Source organism: Manis pentadactyla, chromosome 9 (genome assembly GCF_030020395.1).
Source record: "Manis pentadactyla isolate mManPen7 chromosome 9, mManPen7.hap1, whole genome shotgun sequence".
NCBI lineage: Eukaryota > Metazoa > Chordata > Mammalia > Pholidota > Manidae > Manis > Manis pentadactyla.
In genome coordinates, this window is record NC_080027.1 from 102,858,993 (window position 1) to 102,877,764 (window position 18,772).

Consider the following 18,772-nt stretch of genomic DNA (forward strand, 5'->3'; position numbering starts at 1 on the left):
AGAGAAGCAGAGATAAGAGACTATTAAGGAGTTGACAGTCATACTGGATGGAGACACAAATACTGTAGAGTAAAAGCAAGGATGGGGCTGCCTAGGATGTGTCTTACAGGAAAGTTTCAGAGGATTAACTTGGCTTTGGGTCTCAGGTAAGGCTGCATGGAATACTGAGTTGAGTTCAAAGAAGGCAAGAGAGACATTTTAGATAAGGTATGAAAATTTGAAAATTACCCATGAAGACCTGGTGGCAGCTCTCTGAAACATTATGAAACCCCAAATTTTTATAAGTAATTCCTTCTAAATAAAGCTCTTTTTAGCTCTCACTGAGAACTTATTTTTACTTTATATGTGATAATTGTAGTTTTTAAGGAGCAGATTAAATGAAGGACTAATTTAGTAGTGGTGAGATGCTGTCATAAACATATGTATTGAGAATAGGATAGTGAGATTGCTGACATGACAGCAGTGAAGAACTAGGAAAAACTGTACATATAAAAACAAAATCTAAAACCATCATTAATATACAGAAAATAGCCTTGTTCAACCTAATTAGCTTTAAGATATCCATTGTATTTCTAATAATATAGAATAATAATGAGAGTTTCTTATGTCTTAGCAAGGAAAGGTTAAATATATGGTCTATATAGTACATTTGTTAAGGTATTAAGGTTCTTATTTTATAAGGATTTTTTTGTATGAAATAGCATATGAAACCAGACAACAAACTCTTAGTTCAGTTTTCAAATTGTTTATCCAGAATGATTGATTTCCAAAGGGCTTTGAATAACCTTAGATTTAATTTTCTTATGTATGACATACATAGACTTGCAAATTTTATGGAATACTAGACTTAGTTCAGCATAGTATTTGCTATATAACACTGAAGAAATTACTTGTATAAGGTATCAGAGTTAATGTTCTTGATCATTTGGGTACCAAGTATTTTTTAGAGTGTGTACCAGGTTGTCTTTCTGCTCTGGATGACTTGTAGTTGTGACCTCAGCATAGATATCATTATCTTGAAAGCCTTCATTGAGAATGTAGACTCTTAGAAATCTCTAATTATGTACTTTCAGAGCACCCTATTTTCCTCCCTGTTATGGTACTAATAACATTGTATTGTAACTTGTCTGTTTCTATATTAGACTTTAGTATAGGCTTTCCAGAGCAAAAACCATTCTGTTTAGGGCTATGAAATTGATCTACTATAGGTTTGAATCTTGGCTTTAAGTGGCATTGGGTAAGTTATCTGTAAAATGGGGGTAACAGTACTTCATAGGATTATTTATCTTGAATAAGTTAATTACTGTAGAGGAGACAGCTCAGTTCCTGGCACATAGTTAAGTTTTTATAAATGTTTCCTCCATCTTCCTTTCTTTCTTGTTGTATCTTGTACCTAGTGAGACTTTTAATAATGCTTTTCAGGTGCGTTTATAAGCTATGTTAGAGTTGAGGTCTGCCATTAACCCTATTAAATGAAAATCTGTTAAAATGAACAATAATATATAAAAATACAGTCTTCGAGCTAGATAGCAGCAAATTATTTAGTCTCCAAATTAGATTACCAACCTGAAAAACTTCTCCAGCCCTTGTCAAGCTTTTAGTTGTTATGGTGGCCGTGGGTGGAAAGTAGATGGAAAAGATGATATTTCAACCTGGACTTGCTGCCTTCTGACCTTGTTTACTTGTGGTAGCTATGCCTCTTAGTGCTGTCATCTTAACCCTTTTATGATGAGATTGTTATTGATCTATTTCTTGGGAAGGAAAGAACCCTGAATCTGACAGACTTACTAGCTGAGTGACCTTGGGTAAGTAGCCTTATTTCTGGTTTTATATATCTGTAAAATGAAAGTAATAATACCTCATGACTTTGTGATATTTAAGAAATAAAAAAAGTGAAGGTGCTCCATGCATGGGAGGTATTTTCAGCCCTGTTACCAAGCCAGAATCCTTATTATTTCTTGTTTGCCAGTAACTTTAACTGACATCAGCAAATAAAGACATAGGAAGAGGGAGTATTGGGTGACCTCAGAGATGATGGCAGAGATTTTGCACCAGTATTTTTTTATCTCAAATGGGAGACATGTATGGGAGGGCCTGTGGCTTTATGTGAAGTCTTACATGTGGAACCAGATTGGATAAGATGTGGTGTTAACATCTATATTCCTGTTTAAATTCTCATAAACCAGATGGATGGTATTTTTTAAAGGTATTAAAATGCTTACAGTGCTAAACTTTCTTGATTAGACAATGATGTTTCATTGAGTTGAGTCCAATTTATTCAAGGCTGTGGATTGTTGAATTGTTTTTCTGTGATAATGTGTTGAGACATTTCTAGGAATGAAGTATTTTTTTTCCCCCTCTTTTCCCTTTTAATGGCACAAGCTGTTGAAATCTATACTGTTGGTACTGCTAGTTGTACCTGCCATTTCATTACATCTCTTATGTTTGCAAGGCACAGTGTCAGGTGCTTGGAGGAACATAAAGAAGCATAAGGCACAAACTGTCTTTTAGTAACTTGAAAGTCATATATATGTTTATTAAAAGTAACTGATTTTTAAAAAGAGGAGAATTGTTGGCTGAAACAAACATCTTAGTCTCTGAGCATAGGATCATTTGTTTAAGGTAAATAGTTTTGCTTGGAAAAAAAAAGTCTTAAGTTGTATATACTGGTGTCAAAAATTAATAGAAAAGTTGGAAACAAGTTTCTGACTGAAGTTAATTTTTTCATCTTATTTGAAAATCCTTATTAGAATTGTCGTAATTCCTTCACAGTATCTTCTAAGGATTTAAAAAATTATGAATTTTAAGGTGTTTTTGTCACCTTCAAATGACTTTTTCATGGAAAAGTTGGTTATTTTATGTATCTTTCCAAATTAGATTAAGTTAAATCATGATTTAGATATTTTCCTATGACAGTATTTTATCTTAATTTGTGTATCACTTAAAAAAAATCGAATTAGTGCCATATTTATTATTAAATATGTTTGTAATATCTTTTCTACTTAAATGGCACAGATTTAGGTCAAAAGAATTATGTCTCCCTCCCATCCCCTCTGTACCTTGACTAATACTGGATTTAAGAAAATCTCTAAGCAGAATGCTGTCTCCTTAGATTTTCCTGTTGCTGACTTCTTGTCATTCAGATCTCAGCTCTCTCTTAATTTTTTGTGCATCATTCCCAAAACATCCCATCTGACCTGGTCCCTTGATCCTTTAGTCTTGCTCTGCCACATTGCCCTATGTGGTTTAATTCAAAATGCTTGTCTCTGTCATAGAGACTAACTTCCTTCCTTCCTTTTTTATTTACTCTTTTCTTCCCTGCCCTCAGCAGCATATAAACTCCTTGAGAACAACGACTGAACTGGTTTTATCTTTAGAGCTTGGAATAAAGCTCTCAGTAAAATTATGTTGATTACAGAATGAAGCAGATATTATTGGGCCTAACTATCTTTAAGACCTTCTCAAAAGTTATTTCACTTTCCTCTGCCTTGGTTTCTTCCTTTGCAAAATGAGTGTGGGATTGGGGAGGAAAGAGATCGAATTAGATTATCTATAAAATCCCTGCTATTTAAAGGTTTGCTATTAGCTTGATGTGAGCTTTGTGTTCTGTTCTAATGGTGTTGATGAGTTTGTACTGAGTTACTTAATTACTTCCTTACTCAGTCTTCTCTTGAAACCAGTAGTGCATATTTATATTTGCCAGATTACTGAGAGCACTGTACAGTGAATTCTGATTGTAGTCAGGTTTCTTGGTATATCTGGTTTTATTAAAGAGATGAGATCTGCAGCATGATTAATGTTTTGATGATCAAATATATTAAGATAAATTTATATGGTATATCCATTTAGTAGGTAGAACTGATCTTTTCGTACTTGCTTTAAGTATCAGGAAATTTGAGTCCTCTCAACTTTTTAGTTTCTGAGAGTTATGATTTACATGAAATGAACCTTGAGATAATGTATAAGTTAAATGAGAGTTTAAATAAAAAGTAATGTTTGTAGTAATTTCTGGAAGACAGTGGGGATTATAAACTATAGTTTTTCATTTGGCCCATGTGACTAGAATTTTAGACAGCTATCCCTTTCATTTGTCACTTGAGAAAGCTTTGTTATTGTAATGAACAAAAACAATTTTTGAAATGGGTAAAGGAAATGAGCAAACAGTTGATAGCAGAGGAAATAAAACTTACAAGCAACTGGTAGAAAAATGTTAGATCTTATCAGTAATCAAAGAAATGCTTATTAAAGCAAAATGAAATGCTGTTTTATTCCTTTCAAGTTTTAAAATAGTAATATGTAATGCTTCAATTTTAATAAAGCAGGCATATTCAAATATTGTAATTTGGCATCTAGAATAATTAGGCAGTTCATAATCTTTTTTTTTTCTGCTAAGTTTTTTTAAAATTAAGGTATCATTGATATACACTCTTATGAACGTTTCACATGAACAAACAATGTGGTTACTACAGTCACCCATATTATCGAGTCCACCCCATACCCCATTGCAGTCACTGTCCATCAGTGTAGTAAGATGCCACAGAGTAACTACTTGTCTTCTCTGTGCTACACTGTCTCCCTCATGACCCCCCACAACCCTTGACACCATGTGAACTAATCATGATACTCTTCAATCCCCTTCTCCCTCCCTCCACACCTGCCCTCCACCACCCCTCTGCTTTGGTAACCGCTAGTCCCTTCTTGGAGTCTGTGAGTCTACTGCTATTTTGTGCCTTCAGTTTTGCTTCGTTGTTGTACTCCACAAACGAGGGAAATCATTTGGTATTTCTCTTTCTCTGCCTAACTTATTTCACTGACCATAATACTCTCTAGTTCCATCCATGTTGTTGCAAATGGTAGGAGTTGTTTTTTTCTTACGCTGAATAGTATTCCATTTTGTATATGGAATCTTCTTTATCCATTCATCTACTGATGGACTCTTAGGTTGTGTCCATATCTTGGCTATTGCTGTGGTAAACATAGGGGTGCATGTGTCTTTTTGAATCAGGGATCTTGTTTTCTTTGAGTAAATTCCTAGGAGTGGAATTCCTGGGTCAAATGGTATTTCTATTTTTAATTTTTTGAGGAACCTCCATATTGCTTTCCACAATGGTTGAATGAGTTTACATTCCCACCAGCAGTGTAGGAGGGTTTCCTGTTCTCTGCATCCTCACCAGCATTTGTTGGTCCTAGACTTTTTGATGTTGGCCATCCTAACTGGTGTGAGGTGATATCTCATTGTGGTTTTAATTTGCATTTCCCTGATAATTAGCGATGTAGAGCATCTTTCCATGTGCCTGTTGGCCATCTGAATTTCTAATTCGGAGAATTGTTCATATCCTCTGCACATTTTTTTAATTGTGTTATTTGTTTTTTGGTGTTGAGGTATGTGAGTTCTTTATATATTTTGGATGTTAACCCCTTGTCGGATAAGTCATTTACAAATATATTCTCCCATACTGTAGGATGCCTTTTTTGTTCTGCTGGTGGTGTCCTTTGCTGTACAGAAGCTTTTTGACTTGATGTAGTCCCATGAGTTCATTTTTGCTTTTGTTTCCCTTGCCCGAGGAGATGCATTCAGGAAAAAGTTGTTCATGTTTATATTCAAGAAAATTTTGCCTGTGTTTTCTTTTAAGAGTTTTATGGTTTCATGACTTACATTCAGGTCATTGATCCATTTCGAGTTTACTTTTGTGTATGGGGTTAGACAATAATCCAGTTTCATTCTCTTGCATGTCGCTGTCCAGTTTTGCCAACACCAGTTGTTGAAGAGACTGTCATTTCCCCACTGTATAGCCATGGCTCCCTTATTGTATATTAATTGACCATATATGGTTGGGTTTATATCTGGGCTCTCTATGTCTGGGGTCTGTGTTTCTGTTCTTGTGCCAGTACCAAATTGTCTTGATTATTGTGACTTTGTAGTACAGCTTGAGGTTGGGAAGCATAATACCCTCTGCTTTATTCTTCCTTCTCAGGATTGCTTTGGCTCTTCAGGGTCTTTTGTGGTTCCATATGGATTTTAGAACTATTTGTTCTAGTTGAAGAATGCTTTTGGTATTTTGATAGGGATTGCATTGAATCTGTAGATTACTTTAGGCAGGATGGCCATTTTGACAATATTGATTCTTCCTATCCATGAGCACGTGATGTATTTCTGTTTATTGGTATCTTCTTTAAATTCTCTCATGGGTGTCTTGTAGTTTTCAGGATATAGGTCTTTCACTTCCTTCATTAGGTTTATTCCTAGGTATTTTATTCTATTTGATGCAATTGTGAATGGAATTGTTTTCCTGATTTCTCTCTCTGCTAGTTCATCGTTAGTGTATAGGAATGCTACAGATTTCTGTGTATTAATTTGGTATCCTGCAACTTCGCTGAATTCAGATACTAGTTCTAGAGTTTTTTTTTTAATTTTGATATCATTAATGCACAATTACTTGAACAACATTATGGTTACTAGACTCCCCCCATCACCAAGTCCCCCCCACATACCCCATTACAGTTACTGTCCATCAGTGTAGTAAGATGCTGTAGAGTCATTATTTGTCTTCTTTGTTTATACTGCCTTTCCCATGTCCCCCCACCCCCTACAGCTAATAGCAATGCCCCATTTTCCCCCTTATTCCTCCCTTCCCACCCACCCTTCCCAGTCCCTTCCGCTTGGTAACTGTTAGTCCATTCTTGGGTTCTGTGAGTCTGCTGCTGTTTTGTTCCTTCAGTTTTTTCTTTGTTCTTATACTCCACAGGTAAGTGAAATCATTTGATACTTGTCTTTCTCTGCCTGGCTTATTTCACTGAGCATAATACCCTCTAGCTCCATCCATGTTGTTGCAAATGGTAGGATTTTTTTTCTTCTTATGGCTGAATAATATTCAATTGTGTATATGTACCACATCTTCTTTATCCATTCATCTACTGATGGACACTTAGGTTGCTTCCATTTCTTGGCTATTGTAAATAGTGCTATGGTAAACATAGGGGTGCATCTGTCTTTTTCAAACTGGGCTGCTGTATTCTTAGGGTAAATTCCTAGCAGTGGAATTCCTGGGTCAAATGGTATTTCTATTTTGAGTTTTTTGAGGAACCTCCATACTGCTTTCCACAATGGTTGAAGTAGTTTACATTCCCACCAGCAGTATAGGAGGGTTCCCCTTTCTCCACATCCTTGCTAACTTTTGTTGTTTGTCTTTTTGATGTTGGCCATCCTAATTGGTGTGAGGTGATATCTCATTGTGGTTTTAATTTGCATTTCTCTGATGATTAGTGATGTGGAGCATCTTTTCATGTGCCTGTTGGGCATTGGAATTTCTTCTTTGGAGAAGTGTCTGTTCAGCTCCTCTGCCCATTTTTTAATTGGCTTATTTGCTTTTTGTTTGTTGAGGTGTGTGAGCTCTTTATATAATTTGGATGTAAACCCCTTATCAGATATATCATTTCTGAATATATTCTCCCTTACTGTAGGATCTCTTTTTGTTCTACTGATGGTATCCTTTGCTGTACAGAAGCTATTTAGTTTGATGTAGTCCTACTTGTTCTTTTTTGCTTTTGTTTTCCTTGCCTGGGGAGATATGTTCATAAAGAAGCTGCTCATGTTTATGTCCAAGAGATTTTTGCCTGTATTTTTTTCTAGGTGTTTTATGGATTCATGACTTACATTCAGGTTTTTGTTCCATTTTTAGTTTACTTTTCTGTATGGGGTTAAACAGTAATCCAGTTTTATTCTCTTACATGTAGCTGTCCAGTTTTGCCAACAGCAGCTTTTGAAGAGGCTGTCATTTCCCCATTTTATGTCCATGGCTCCTTTATCATATATTAATTGACCATATATGCTTGAGTTTATATCTGGAGTCTCTATTCTGTTCCACTGGTCTATGGGTCTGTTCTTGTGCCAGTACCAAATTGTAGTTCTAGAGTTTTTGAGTGGATTCTTTAGGATATTTTATGTACAGTATCATGTAATCTGCAAACAGTGACAGTTTTACTTCTTCATTACCAATCTGGATGCCTTCTGTTTCTTTGTGTTGTCTGATTACTGTGGCTAGGACCTCCAGAACTATGTTGAATAAAGTGGGGAGACTGGGCATCCTTGTCTTATTTCCGATCTTAAAGGAAAAGCTTTCAGCTTCTTGCTGTGAAATATGATGTTGGCTATGGGTTTGTCATATATGGCCTTTATTATGTTGAGGTACTTCCCCTCTATACCCATTTTGTTGAGAGTTTTTATCATGAATGAGTGTTGAATTTTGTCGAATGTTTTTTCGGCATCTGTAGAGATGATCATGTGGTTTTTGTCCTTTTTGTTGATGTGGTGTATGATGTTAATGGATTTTTGAATGCTGTACCATCCTTGCATTCCTGAAATAAATCCCACTTGGTCATGATGGCTGAGCTTTCTGAAACATTTTTGAATTTGGTTTGCTCATATTTTGTTGAGTATTTTTGTATCTGTGTTCATTAGGGATCTTCGTATTTTATTTTCTTTTTTTGTGGTGTCCTTGCCCGGTTTTAGTATTTGAGTGTTGCTGGCCTTATAGAATCAGTTTGGAAGTGTTCCCTCCTCTTCTGCTTTTTGGAAAACTTTAAGGAGGGTGGGTATTAGGTCTTCTCTAAGCATTTGATAAAATTCACCAGTGAAGCCATCTGGTCTAGGGGTTTTGTTCTTTGGTAGTTTTTTGATTACCAGTTCAATTTCATTGCTGGTAATTGCTCCATTCAGATTTCCTGTTTCTTCCTGGGTCAGTCTTGGAAGGTTTTATTTTTCTAGAAAGTTGTCCATTTCTTCTACATTATCCAATTTGTTAGCATAGTATTCTCTAATAATTCTTTGTATTTCTTGGTGTCTGTAGTGGTTTTTCCTTTCTCATTTCTGATTCTATTTATGTGTATAGACTCTCTTTTTTTCTTGATAAGTCTGGCTAGGGGTTTGTCTATTTTATTTATTTTCTCAAAGAAACTCTTGGTTTCATTGCTTCTTTCTGTTGTTTTATTCTTCTCAATTTTGTTTATCCCTTCTCTGATTTTTATCATGTCCCTCTTTCTACTGACATTGGGCCTCATTTATTCTTCTTTTTCCCATTTCATTAATTGTGAATTTAGACTGTTCATTTGGGATTTTTCCTCCTTCTGTAAATAGGCCTGAATTGCTATATACTTTCCCCTTAGAACTGCCTTCACTGCGTACCACAGACTTTGCGGTGTTGAATTATTGTTGTCATTTGTCTCTGTATATTGCTTGATCTCTGTTTTTATTTGGTTATTGATCCATTGACTATTTAGGAGCATGTTGTTAAGCCTCCATGTGTTTGTGGGCTTTTTTGTTTTCTTTGTGTAATTTATTTTTTGTTTCATACTCTTGTGGTCTGAGAAGCTGGCTGGCACAATTTCAATCTTTTTGAACTTTCTGAGGCTCTTTTTGTCACCTGCTATGTGATCTATTCTGAAAATGTCCCATGTGCACTTGAGAAGAATGTATATCCTGCTGGTTTTGGGTGGAGTGTTCTATGGATGTCTGTTAGGTCAATCTTTTCTGATGCGTTGTTCAGTGCTCCTGTCTCCTTATTTTATTTCTGGTTGATCTGTCTTTTGAAGTGAGTGGTGTGTTAAAGTCTCCTAAAATGAATGCATTGCATTCTATTTCCCCTTTTAATTCTGTTATTATTTGTTTTACATATGTAGGTGCTCCTATGTTGGGTGTATAGATATTTATAATGGTTGTATTGTCTTGTTGGACTGACCCCTTTATTATTATGTAATGTCCTTCTTTGTCTCTTGTGACTTTCTTTGTTTTGAAGTCTATTTTGTCTAATATAAGTACTGTTGCTCTTGCTTTTTTTTCTCCCTATTAAAATAAAATGTCTTTTTCCATCCCTTCACTTTTAGTCTGTGTATGTTTTTGGGTTTGAAGTGAGTCTCTTGTAGGTGGCATATAGATGGGTCTTGTTTTTTTATCCATTCTGTATGTAACTCTCTATCTTTTGATTGGTGCTTTCGGTCCATGTACATTTAGGGTGATTATCGATTGATATGTACTTATTGTCATTGTAGACTTTGGATTTGTGGTTGCCAAAGGTTCAAGGGCAGCTTTCTTACTATCTTACAGTCTGTCTTAACTTGCTTATTATGCTTTTTTAAACATCATCCAAAGGTTCTTTTTTCCCCTCCTCCACTCTTTATATATTAGGTGTCATATTCTGTATTCTTTGTGTATCTCTTGTCTATGACTTCCTTCGTAAGTAGTTAATTTTTCATTTGCTTTTTGCTTAGTGGTTAATTGTTCTACTTCCTTTACTGTGGTTTTATTTTCAGTCATTGTTTTGCTTTAAACAATAAAGAATGGTTAAAATTTATAGTTAAGTATGTCTGTGTCTTCTGCATGGACCCCTGCTCCAATTCCACCTCAACCAGCAGAAGTAGTAGTCATTTCAGTTATTCAGAGGTTTATTTCCCAATTTGTCCATATCCATGTACTTTTATTTTCTTTCCTATTTGACCATTTTATTGCTCAATTGTAGTTCTGCTAGTATGGACATATAAAGGTAAAGGGAAGAGAGAGTGATCATGTGTGTTAGGTGATGGTATTTGGAAAAGTTGTTTAAAGTAGGGAATCAAGAAAACATAACACATATCATACCTTAAACATGTTAACTTGAAATCTATGTGTACTTTCATTTACGAAGCTTTGATGTAGGGTCAAGGCCTAACATTTTGTGTCTTGGTTTTTCTTACATACACCTCACCTATAGGGCTTCATTTTAGATTTTTTAGTGCACTTAGCATAAAACCTTGACTCTTTAACACATGGTACACAACTGTACATTATCTGGCTCCTTGCCAGTGTCTAGAAATCTGCTCTTCCTCTAGTTCTCTGTGATCAAGTTACACTAGCTTTTCAATTTTTGAAACTTGGTTTAGAGCCTTTCTACGTGCTGTTCTCATAACCTGGAATGATCTTTTCTCCAAATCTTTGAGTGGAGAATCTTATCTCAAATGACCTCTTCTCTTAGATAGGCATCGTTAGTATTCCCTTAGTATTCCAGTCTGAAGTAGGATACTCCTCCCACTAATATTACCCTGTTATTTTCCATCATTTTATTTGCCACCTTTGATAAGTGTATATTAGTGTTTATTTGTTGATTTTCTGCCTTTTTTTACAAGACTGAAGGAAGCATGAAGGCAAGGGTCATATAGATTAGATATACCATGGTATAATAGCTTGTGCTTACAGTGTGTCTAGCATATGAGAAGGTTAAAAATTTGTAGACTTAATTAAATGTTTACTGATTGCATGCAATGTTTCATGCACAGTAGGAGCATTAATAAATAAAATGCACTTAGTCACCTTATTTGTAGTTTATAGAATAGTGGAAGTACATCCAATATGCATCATATTTAATAAAAGATAGGACATTAAATATTTCAGATGATAATAGAACATGCAAATTTTATATGAAAATAAATAGAATCTTTTTAAAAAGGTGAGAAAATTTTGCTTATCCTTTTAAAATAGTCATCCATTTTTCATTGATACTATCTTGAGGATTTTCATCATCTTGAGGAAAGCTTTGAAAAGCTAGGAAGATCATAAGCACCATTATTAATAATTACAGTCTTTTCCTAAAGTAATTAAGATTTTCCTTGTGACTCTGCATAATGTAGTAATACTTGCCCTCTAGAGAACTGGAAGTAGAGCATAGGTAATTAAAGCTAAACTAATTTACTTCAGTTCTGATTTGTTATATGTCTAAAGATATGTTGCCCTCAATAAGATGTGCTGGGATAAGCAGAATGGCAGGCATCATTTGTAAAAGTTTTCCTTTTTAATAATGGTTTTGTTTTTGCATGACCAGAAACACTCTGATTTGAAAGGGTACACCATATTTAAGAACTGTGTGCAGTAAATGTTTAGCTTTTATCTTTATATTAAGTATACTGGTTTGAGGAAAAACAGATTTATCTGTCAGATCATAAAACATTTTTTGTTTTCTGCTTTTTTTCTCTTTCTCTTCTTGACTTTCTCCTTGACTCTAACCATGGTCTTTTACCTGCTTGGTATGCCATGTTCAGCCTTGCTTGTTGCCTGCTGGTCTTCATCAGCCCGTGAACAGAGAACAATACTGGAAGATGCTTGGGGCATAACCAGGGAAGTTCCTGGAATAACAGAGAAAGGCTGAGTCAGGAGCGTTCTGTACACAGGGAAACATTTGGCTCATCAAAGTAAGCAAAGGTCTAGGAAGGCTCCTATATTAATAAAGGGAAAGATGGACCAGACTATAAAGCTTGGAATTAGAGTGTAGAACTGAGTACACAGATGGAATCCAATTTCTGAGCAGCATCAACAGCTAGTGTTGTTGACTTTGTGTTTTTTTTTTTTTCAGAGTGGTCAGAGTATTAGACCAAATGGCCTGAAGATTTCATAGATTAAAGTAAGTGCATGTTCAAAAACAGATTGGCTCTGAAACCTTATGGTTAGATATAAAAGGATGTTATGGTGCTGGCTTATTTTGTGAATGATATTGCCTGTACCTCTGGTTCTCTTGATATTGCTGGTGTATTTCATTAACAGTGGCTTGGTCTTAGGCACTGGCTATTTATCTAACTATACTGCACATGTTAGATGGAGGCTTAAGAGGGTCTGCCTAAGTTACTTCTGCGCCTCTCCAGGTTCTTAACTAATTGAGAACAGAAACAAGGACCTAAACGTGAGACAAAATATTGAGCTTTATTCCTCGTAGAGGTGTATTGTAAAATATGGTGAGGATTCCACTATTATTACTTTACCTAGCAAGAAGTGAAAGCCCATACTTAGAAGAACAGAGGAATAGGGTTTCCTTTTCAGTGCAGTGAATCATGACACCTGCCATAGCCACAGTCCCCTGAGATGGAAACTTTGGGCGGGAAACTAGGCAGGCGTGTTTTAAACCTGGTCCCTCCACACACCCCTCCTCGCCCTGTCACCATGGGACTTGAGCAGTGAGAGGGGTGGGTCATTGTAGGAGACAGACCTATGAAGTGAGATTGATTTGGCTGCTTCAAATCTGAACTCCATACTTAATTAGATTTATCAACTAGAACAAATTATTTAATCTTTTCAATGTGGTCCTTCATTTGTAAGGTGGGAAAACAGTGATCGTTGTGAACATAAACAAAAAGATCACTAAAATGCCCAATACTGTTTGGTTTATAGGGAGCATTTAGTAAATAATAGTAATAAAATATAACATAGTATGTGATACTTGATACATTCCTTAATTGTACTGTTAATAGAAAACATGTATCACCTCGAATTAATATTGCATATTTCACCTACTCATTTTAAAAGCAAAAGACTACAATTACATTTATGTGGATGTACCTTTATATTGCAGACTTGACCATATGAATACTATACAGACTACCTATTATAGGTTTTTATTTTCTTGTCAGAGTAAAAATCTCAATGATATTCTCCATATTTGGGGGGAAGGAAGCCCCCAAATATGGGTCAGTTAGTGAACATTTGTTCTTGTGTGTCTTAAGTGTAATTTGAAATAGGAGTTTTAATTTGAGCCAGTGTGTTGATATTTTGAAAAAAAAAGGTGTTATTAATGAGTATAGCAGAGTTCACAAAAAGCATTGACCTTTCCTACACTATATCGATGCCTTCTACATAATTATTGATTAATAATATTTGTTGACTTGCCTTTTGCTATATACTCATTTACTCAGATACGTTAAGGGAGATCCTAAGGTACTTCATTAAGGTTTGAATATATGTAACAGGATAAACAGCCCCTTTATGGAAAGAAAAGTGGTTAAAACATAAGTTTAGTTGTATAGTTTGGTGCTAGAAATTGTAACAAGGCCTGAGATTTCTGGTACTAAATTATATTGTTCTTTGGGGAGGGAATTCTGGACCAGTTACTATTTACTGATTTGGTTGTAAAAATGTGCATGAAGAAAGCCATTTAATACATGGCTTTACTGAGTTTCTTAAGTTGTTTTATTTTTGGATATATCAAGTACAAGTTTCATTTCTGTGTTTCTCCAACTGTTTATCTTCATTAGTCTCTTGATAGAACACATTGAAATATTTTCTTGGCTTAAGGAGTTTGATATATTTTGACAGTACTATGACAAGTTATAAAAGGTCTCATTTTTTAAAAACTTTTATCTTCTACTGGTTTGTCACAACATCAGGTGTTACTGAAGTTGTGTGCTAGGGCTATTATGAAAGAGTAATATCTACCAATATCTAGTATATTACATATAAATTACTTAAGTGATACACATGAATAAAAAAGTCAGGAACAGAAATTAAAGGTGCTGAGGTGGCTTTGACTAATGGGAGAAAAGTTATTTGCTAATATTTGAAAAATAAGTGAAGTTCAGATGTAGAGTCAACTACTCTGCTTTCTGTGTTGATGGAAACAATTTCCCATTTGTAGAACTTGGTTTAGAGGTGGTAATTTTGATATAATATATTTGACTTTTTATATAAATTCCTTTGTTCAAAATAGGAGAGGATTACTGCCTCATTTTTCTCCTTTAGGAAAAAAGCACAGCAAATAACATGTAGCTGTGTGTTAGAAAGGTAGGTTGGAGAATTTAAGTGGGGAGAAAAATCCTTTGATTTCTTACTTTGTGTGCTTGGGTGTTTGATTTACAGTTGTTAAATTCCCAAGTGTAAACTTTTTGAATCAAGAAAGGATTGGTTATATTAAGTAGCATCACTATGTTTATGTTTATGTTTATGTTTGTATTTACTATCTGAGTCTACTCATACCCATAAGAAATAATCATATTTTTTTGTATTTGTCACCTATACTCTGTTTTTAAAGTTAGAAATACTTGCTTATTTCACTATTACCAGCTGTAATTTAGCCAGGTTAAATGAAAATATCTGTGGTTAAACTGAACTTCAAATCTCCTAGCAATTTAGTAATGTAAAAATGCCTTAGGAAAATCAAATTTATCTTCCCAACTTAACTAAGGAAGTGAGACTTCTATGTTAGAGCATCTGTAACAACTTTTAACTTACTGATTGATAGAATTAGACTGAACACTTTGCACTTGCTTGTATCTTTCAGACTATTGGAGCATCTTTTTATATTTGAAGTTTTGACTGTGGCTTTAAAATGTAGCAACAGACTTGGGAACCAATTAGGTAATTTTACTCACTCCCTTAAACTGAAGTATTATATAACCTCTTGGTAGAATTTGGCTTTGGGATAAAAATATAACTCAGTATAACTTAGCTGGAACTTTCTTCTATGTCCTTTTTTCCATCTTTGTAAAAATTAGTAGAGTTGAAAATTGTTATCCTGATAATTGAAATTGTGAAAGCCTTGAATATTTGAATTCAAATAAGATTGATTTTAATGGCAGATATTTTGATTACATATGGAGATATTTTCTTTTTTTCTTCTTAAAAGCATCAGATTATGAGGGCTCTTTTATAAGATTTCGAAAAGAATTATTGACTGAATTGGTAGGTGAAAAAAAATTAAAAACTCAGACCAAATAATGGCTTTCTTTTTTCTCTTTTTTTGCCCATGTTAAGTTTACATGGAAGTTGTGTGCTTTGTGACTTGTAATGTGATTTAGGGAACTGGGAATAGGAACAATTGTTTCATCTGCTCTAGATGAATGCTTCCATTTGTAAACCTGTCATATGCAACTAGGGCTGTCCCTTTAATTCTTACTTTTTTTTTGAAATTGAAATATAGTTGATATAAAATATTGGTTTCAGATGTACAACATAGTGTTGCAAATTATATGCATTACTAAATTCCTACCTCAGTAAGTGTAGTTGCTGTCAACAATACAAAGATACTATATATTATTGACTATATTTGCAGTGTATACCCATGACTAATATATTTTTTGATTGGATGTCTGCGTTTCTTTATTCCCTCACCTATTTTGACATTAAAAATTCTTATGTTTTGAATTACTTTTGTATTCAAGTTCAATAGCTGCCTAGGATAAATGGATTGCTATAAGAGTCTAAGCAATATTTTTGGGAGAGTGGGGGAGAATTATTTGGCCTAGTTGAAATTTCTGTTTTCCTTTATTTCTAAAGAGATTGAGTAATCCACAAGGTATATATGGCAATTTGAGAAGCTGTAGGGTCCCTAAGGTATTATGGCCTAAAGAACCCATAAGTTTGATTCATTTCTAAATTCCCAGCTTGTAGTGTTAAATATATAGTAGACTTCAGTAAATATTTGAATTAATGAATCCATGGCATGTACATTAAAAAGATTCTTTGGAATCTTTTGGGCCAGTGTTTCATTGTTTTTCTCAAATTTTGGAGGGTCATCTTCAGAAATAATGACACATTATAGTTTCCCCATTTTTTCAAAGTTGGAAAGCCATGATTAGCCATTTATAGAATTTGAAAGTTTTTATCCAGTGTTCCGTGTTTTTGTACTTTTTTGTTAACCAATTGATCATTTAAGTGTTTCTCAAATAATTCAAAGATGGAGTGACTAGTTTCTTATTTCCAAGGTTATTCTTAGATACAGGTTACTCTTAATATGGTAATATATTATATTAACATATAAATTACTAATATAGTAACATACTATATTAGTATATATTATATACTGTGTAATTCAAGAATAGTCTATTTTAGAGTAGACTTGGGTTTGCATCTCATTTCCATTGCTTACTGGTTGGGTGGTTCTTGGGTGAATTACTTAATTCTTTTTTAATCCCAGCTAAAAAACTAATTAACAAGTACAATGCTCCTTGCAGAGCAACTGACAAATAGTAAAATTGGTAAATGCTGATAATTACTACCAGCTTCTGACTCTGTTTTCTAAAGGAAAAGCAGAGTTAATTGTAAATTTAGGATGTGTTTGCACTTTAGGGTGAAAGAAAGTTGTACAATTGATAAAATGGCAGCATAGAACATTTCTATTTTTAAGGTATTGAGATCTCTAAATTTGTTGTCTAATTATAAGCTACTTTGTCTTAAAATCACCATCTGAAAAAGTCAGTGAAATGGAAAATGAAAAGAATGTTTTAGTTGAGGAAGAATGGTTGCTTTTCTTCAAAAAAATCTAGTTTAGTATTTTTTGGAGGGATTACATGAAAAAGAAAAAAATGTATAGCACAGTGCCTACTATGTAATAATCTTAAATTGTTGTGTGTGGGTAGTGGTGGTGGTTAAGAATATGGCTTCTCTGGTCAGACTGCCATGCTAGTGTTGTGACCTTGGGTAAGTCATTTAACATTCTATTGTTTTTCATTTATGAAGACAGATTAATAGTATTTCTGCCTCACAGTGTGAGTTTAAATGAGATGGAATATAAAGTGCATAGTACAAACTAAGCACTCAATAAATATTAGATATTACTCTATGCTTTTGAGAGGTATCTTTGGAGTCTGGTCGAGTTGGTTTTGAGTTCTGCCTCAGCTATATCCTAACCTTGCGACCTTGAGCAAATTACTTGACAACTGTTTTTTTCATGTTTTCATACCTATAAAATGAGGATAATAGCCACCTTACAGTGTTTTTTGGAAGTATTATAAATACATTTGTACTCAGTGAATGATAGTTATCTTAGGCATAATGCCTGTAAGTTAGGTAAGTAGTATTTTCTGGTGTTGGAAATGAACTCCCACTGGCTACATTTTTCCCTGACACTGATGGCTGTGTGAGTTGAGTACTTGGTCTAGAATCACATCAGTTATACTTTTTCTATAAAAATGAAAGTTTATAATAACAGCTTAACATTATTTATATTTTCTTATGAAATACAAATTAATGTATATTAGAATATACTTTTTTGTGATCTCTTATTTTTGTAGAACAGAGGTAGAACAAAGTTTTGTAGAACAAAGGTTTGGGCTCAGGATAAAGAGATGCTGTTCTGATTTCCCCTAGATGCCTTCTGCCCTGTGTATCCTGGAAAGAGAAATCCTGCTCTTCTGGGTTGTCTCTAGGATATAGAGGCTTTATAGAGAAGTGACAGTCATCTGCATCTTTGAGGTAGACAACCTACAACTTGTCTTGCCTAGACAACACAGAACTCCTAATTAAAAGTGGAAGGTGGCTCTTCTTTATTGTTTTTTATATATATATACATAAAATTTAATTTTGGTATCATTAATCTACAATTACATGAGCAACATTATGGTTACTAGACTCCCCCCATCATCAAGTCTCCACCACATACCCCATTACAGTCACTGTCCATCAGCGTAGTAAGATGCTACAGAATCACTACTTGTCTTCTCTGTGTTATACTGTCTTCCCTGTGCCCCTCCGCCTACATTACGTGTGCTAATCGTAATGCCCCCTTTTCCCCCTTATCCCTCCCTTCCCACCCATCCTCCTCAGTCCCTTTCCCTTTGGTAACTGTTAGTCAATTCTTGGGTTCTGTGTGCCGCTGCTGTTTTGTTCCTTCAGTTTTTTCCTTTGTTCTTATACTCCACAGATGAGTGAAATCATTTGATACTTGTCTTTTTCCACCTGACTTATTTCACTGAGCATAATACCCTCTAGCTCCATCCATGTTACTGCAAATGGTAGGATTTGTTTCCTTCTTATGGCCGAATAATATTCCATTGTGTATATGTACCACATCTTCTTTATCCATTCATTTACTGGTGGACACTTAGGTTGGTTTCCATTCTTGGCTGTCGTAAATAGTGCTGCGACAAACATAGGGGTGCATATATCTTTTTCAAACTGGGCTGCTGCATTCTAAAGCTCTTAGAAAAAAACATAGGCAAAAATCTCTTTGACATAAACATGAGCAACTTCTTCATGAATGTATCTCCC

At 34.7% G+C, this 18,772-nt stretch overlaps 1 protein-coding gene across 7 annotated transcripts in view; it reads left to right on the forward strand.

Annotated features, from left to right (window-relative positions):
* RABGAP1L (RAB GTPase activating protein 1 like) overlaps nt 1-18,772 on the forward strand; it is a 738,861-nt gene that overhangs the window by 8,794 nt on the left and 711,295 nt on the right. For 2 of the 7 annotated variants that reach the window (XM_057507900.1, XM_057507899.1), the window contains exon 2: nt 12,375-12,422. The exons of 4 other annotated variants lie outside the window; for them this stretch is intronic. The gene's annotated coding sequence lies outside the window, so the exon portion shown is untranslated. Of the gene's footprint in view, nt 1-12,374; nt 12,423-15,065; nt 15,143-18,772 lie in introns of all 7 variants that reach the window. One more of the 7 variants, XM_057507898.1, reaches the window with a different exon arrangement.